Source organism: Salvelinus sp. IW2-2015, unplaced genomic scaffold, assembly GCF_002910315.2.
Source record: "Salvelinus sp. IW2-2015 unplaced genomic scaffold, ASM291031v2 Un_scaffold2166, whole genome shotgun sequence".
Taxonomy (NCBI): Eukaryota; Metazoa; Chordata; class Actinopteri; order Salmoniformes; family Salmonidae; genus Salvelinus; species Salvelinus sp. IW2-2015.
In genome coordinates, this window is record NW_019943497.1 from 79,879 (window position 1) to 85,498 (window position 5,620).

The 5,620-nt window shown below is 45.2% G+C and overlaps 1 pseudogene; it reads left to right on the forward strand.

The window, feature by feature from the left end:
• The window catches only part of LOC112073155 (actin filament-associated protein 1-like 1), a 97,180-nt pseudogene that overhangs the window by 60,474 nt on the left and 31,086 nt on the right, over window positions 1-5,620 (forward strand).

The following is a 5,620-nucleotide window of genomic DNA, read 5'->3' on the forward strand; positions in this document are numbered from 1 at the left end:
AAGAATTCACAAAATGGGCAAACACCAAATTGAGACTCTGCAAGCGGGATTCAGCAAAAATATCCTCCGTGTACAACGTAAAATATCAAATAATGCAGAGCGGAATTAGGTCAAAACCTGCTAACTATCAAAATCCAGAAAAGAGCCGTTCAATTCTACAACCACCTAAAAGGAAGCGATTCCCAAACCTTCCATAACAAAGCCATCACCTACTGAGAGATGAACCTGGTGAAGAGTCCCCTAAGCAAGCTGGTCCTGGGGCTCTGTTCACAAACACAAACATACCCCACAGAGCCCCAGGACAGCAACACAATTAGAACCAACCAAATCATGAGAAAACTAAAATATACTTACTTGGCACATTGGAAAGAATTAACAAAAAACAGAGCAAACTAGAATGCTATTTGGCCCTAAACAGAGACTACACAGTGGCAGAATACCTGACCACTGTGACTGACCAAAATTAAGGAAAGCTTTGACTATGTACAGACTCAGTGAGCATAGCCTTGCTGTTGAGAAAGGCCACCGTAGGCAGACMTGRCTCTCAAGAGAAGACAGGCTTTGTGAACACAGCCCACAGAATGAGGTGGAAACTGAGCTGCACTTCCTAACCTCCTGCCAACTGTATGACCATATTAGAGACACATATTTCCCTCGGATTACACAGACTCACAAAGAATTAAAATACAAACACAATTTTGATAAACTCACATATCTATTGCGTGAAATACCACAGTGTTCCATCACAGCAGCAAGATTTGTGACCTGTTGCTACAAGAAAAGGGCAACCAGTGAAGAACAAACACCATTGTAAATACAACCCATATTAATGTTTATTTATTTTCCCTTGTGTACTTTAACTATTTGTACATCGTTACAACACTGTATATAGACRTAMTATGACATTTGTAATCTCTTTATTATTTTGGAACTTCTGTGAGTGTAATGTTTACTGTTCATTTTTGTGTGTTTATTTCACTTTTGTATATTATCTACTTCATTTGCTTTGGCAATGTTTTGATACGATGCTAGATCCCCACAGATAAAGTAGTAGCATAGATAAAGAACGTAGATACGATGAGACGAAAATACATCCGAACCGATCCTATTGCCAGGACTCACGAACACGTATACCCTCCCCATAACACAGAGATCACGAGCAGGTGTACATTGTTCGTTTCTATGACTGCATTGGAACAATGTTGCAAATGCAGTGTCCTCTCAGTGCCTTCATATTTCACTGATCCACTGGGCCTAAATGTCACCTTGCTTCAATACACCAAGCGTCGACCATGTCCATCTTGGCTGTCGATGGACGCCTCAGTGACACAACACTGCGGCCAATCTCATGTTGTTCGCCACCTGTCTAGTACTAGCTATTAGGTTTTGGAAGGGAATAGGAGTAGAGGTGAACTGATTGATCTCAAGACGCTGACGCTGCCATGGTGAAACCAGTCCGTGCAGCCCAAATTTGGACACTGCAATTTCCCACACTACTAGCGCTATCCCCACCTCACCTCCTTAGACGACCGGTGCTACGTCCCTTTCGATCGTATCTAAAACCACTGGTCAGAGGCAGTCTGACTGTAGATGTTTGCATATTGCCCCGACTTAGGGAAGTTCTTGCCGGCTCCTATTGGGGCCATCTTGCGGCTCCACTACACTGATATTCATGGAACTGCGCACGCCAGCTCGAGGCTGCCATCAAGAGCCTATCCGAACTGTCCGGCCTCTCGCACAGCACTTCCCACCACCGCCGGGCCACTCACGCACCCCAGCTGCCGATGCCAGGATTTACAAACTCTACATCTTGGCCCTCCTCCCCTCAAGCGCCTTTATCAGTTATGCTCTGTGTTTCGTAGATGAGAGCATTACTCTGCATCTTTTTCAAGCCCTGTTTGTATGCCCGCAGTTGACTGAAAAATCAGAGAGTATTTTGCGACAATCACCATTGCTGCCTAGAGTGTCCCGCGTAACTTGCGCTTAACTGTCAATCACGACAGTTATCCGAGCACTTTTTACCCCTCATCTAATACTTGATCAGCCTTCTAGATTCAGTGATTGGTCGATCAACAGTTCCATGCACGACATAGCGAACCTCAAGACTCGCAACAGACACACCAAGGTGTAGACTCTTTTGTCACTCGCTGTTTAAAATGGATTGTCACAACCTACTCAGTGTCCTCCATCTGTTGGCACTACATCATTACATAGTCCCCATGGCTTCACCTATAGTTATTTGTACCCCTATGAGCAGGGCACTTATCTCTACTGTGGCACCATAGCCCAGCTAGCCATGCGTCTCTCCCTCCCCATTTGACCTCTGCGACTAGACACTGCGCGATGTTATAGATCTGAGGTCAGGGAAAGGCGCCTGCGGCGGAAGGAGTCGAGCAGATAGTGCCGATGGCGAGAAGTGGTAATGAATGCGCTATATGGCGTGCACCAGATTCAGTGCGATCGAGAGAATAGAAGACCTCAATAACTGGAGCGTGCCAGGTTGAACATTGGGAAGTGAGTACCATGGAAGCAATATCTGAAGGGATGCCATTAGAGCGATATGCATTTGACGTCCGAGCAAGCTCATTGTACTTCGTTGAACTCATAGGACAACAGTGCATCCGTCCTGAATGGCGCTCTTTGAGTCAGGAGTAGATGTGATTATTGATCGTCTGAATATATTCCATGGTCTGTAATCTGGAAGTGTACAAACAGTACATCCGAACTGAAGATTGGCTTGTCTATAATACGATGTTATGTGACCGCCGTAACACATATCTACAGTGCTCGACGCTAATTGTGGGATTGTAAAGATTTCGCAGGGAGCAACTTATATCCTACGAGGCCACTGCATGTACGGTAAACGCACGTGTGGTTCATATATATATACGCTCAAAGCCTGCCGTGATTGCGCAACGAACTGCTTGCGATTCTTCCTCTATCTCATCCCTTGCGCTTCCTTTTTGGTATAGCCCGTGTCATGTATAGATCAGGCAACGAATTTTAATGAGCAGTAAAATTGCATCACAGGCCAGTACTGTAAGCTAGCATGTTCTAGAAGAATACAGCCAGTTAGTAAGTGACCGCTGTGAAAGATTGATTTGCCTTAATTTTATTTTTTGTTGTTTCTAATTATAATTTTGGATACAAAGAGCCTGGTTAACACTCACCACCCTAACTATTAGGCCCTACTGCTCTTTTTTTTTAATAGCGGCTTCTTTAGTGCCAGAAATGGAATGGTCTTTACTGTTCAATATTTTCGCACTGGGGCATGGTGTATTGTATGCGTGAGAGAAATGGTACATAATACTTCTTCTACTATTCGCCTTCAGAACACATATCGTACATACCAACTCTATATTTCATTGGTGTGTGTGTCGGCGACCGAAATCTATGATTAAAGCATATCCTGTTGGCTACTATAGCCCGTAGCTCTATTCTCTACATGCCTATGCATTGTCATGCTAATTATCAAACTGTTGAAATCTACAAATTAGTTGGAAGAGCTCATAGGAGGAGCACAGGAGTAGTTAGCAGAGAGACCCGCCAAAGCCCCAATAGGACGATGCCGCCATCCACCACTCAGTGCTACCGATACATCATTGACGCTCAACACCAACGAGTCGCGCCATTAGTAAGTCGCCATTCCCCATAGTGGTAAGATGCGTGTGATCTGAACTTAGCCTATTGTCTAAACTGCTGAGTCCACTGTTGCCTTCCGCCGAGTTGTATTTTGCCATGCTTCTCATGTCATGCAACACATGGCACTTGTGAGGTAGACTTGGCCTTCATGGGAGCAGTTCATCCACTTAGATGTCTGATCAGTCTGCTGGGTCAGGACTCAGACCAGATTAAATAGACTAACTCCACTGGCATCTGATGGTGAATAACCTCTATCGTAGACATTCCGTAGCCGTTAGTGTGTTGTAAAGGTAGCGACGAGTATGACATACACACTTCTGATCACAAGATCGAAAGAGTGTGATACAAAAGGACACCGATGATATGGGGAGGAGTTTTGTCGTTGAAGGGAATACAGCAGATTGAGTGCAACCTCAACAGGGGGGAAAATTAGACAACCGGGGCAAGAGACCGAGTAGGCGATGCAAGCAAGTACGATACAATACACACATACGATGGTAGGCACTGATTTCTAGGGGAAGAAGTAGTGAGAGGAGGACATGACGCAGATGGAGGGGAGAGAGCAAGAGAGAGAGAGAGAGACGGGTGACTTCGAGAGGATATGTGTTCTAGGTTACTATAACCAGTCACAGAGAAGAGAGAGCGCGTCAGAAGCTCACGGGATAGAGAGATGTGAGGGAGGAATGAATATGAAGGAGTCTTGCGGGTAATGGAGCGAACAAGGGCGATATGTAGATTGCAGTGTCCTTGTTGAGCAATTGTGTATAGTAAGGACCCAGAGAAGAAGAGTGAGAAGGTGAAATGAATGCAACAGGAACATGAGAAGTTGAGAGTAAGACTCTTCGAGCGTGCAGTTACCTGTTATATACTGTCTATTCTCATACCGAGCATTATAATAGGGCCCAGTAGTACGTCCTCGCGACTCATGACTGCGAGACATCTGAAACACTCAGTGAAAAGTTTCTATCTAATGGAGAGTTGCGAAAGGCGTTAGGGAAAATACTGGAGGCACTTATCTGTCTTATGAACGAAGTGCAGCATCTTCTAGAAACATGCAGACACAAGAAAGGAGTGAGCGAGTTTATCGGAGGAGCAGATCACGGAGTCGTTAACTGCACGAGAGCAGCTGTACGTGGTCTTCATTAGGACTACTCCAGAAGCTACCTCCTCTACGCCATTTGCACGAATATATTACACACGTTCACAGACAGAGAATAGTCTATGTCAGAAACAGTCGAAACATAGGCGCCTGTGTGCAACCGCAAAGAACCACAGATATTGATCTATCTATGATACTATAGAGAGCATCGAAATGAACGGACGATGGACCCCATGGATAGATGAAACCTGGTAGAAGCATGTATTATCTATAGTATCTGTTATGTGATAGAGAAAAAGTGCTGGGGTAAAAATGTGCCGTAGCCGGAGTACAAGTTAGAGAGAGTTCCTGCCATGTTCATATTCAGAGTGTTGCAATATTGAGGGTCTCACGTGGACGTATTGTACTGTAGAGATCTGAGCGGATGAAGCACAGGAGGCAATCGTGTTCGCTGTCTCTTGGTGTGAGGTAGTAAGTGAAGATGCTGACTCCTCCAGTGCGTCGCTACTCACTACATACGACGACTGAGGGTGAGGTCTGTAGTTACATTGTGACCAGCTTGGGTAGGATGAGAGATATGAGGTGACTGGCGATTAGCATTTGGGGAGCAAGTGAGAAGAGGAGACTCGAGCAGCATCGACTCTCTTTCACTGGCGGCGAAGATGCGCTACACGACTCCGGATGTGTATGTGTGGTTAGTAGAGAGGGAGAAGTCCCCGAGAGAGCGAGAGAGGAATGAGAAGAAGATAGTAACAGAGATAGAAGAGAGGATGATGACGGAGGAGGAGAAGAGAAAATAAACGAGACCAGAGGAGACAGAGAGAGAGAGAGACGAGAGAGATGGGGTTTAGGGCATGTAAATTGAGCTCATGGTATCAT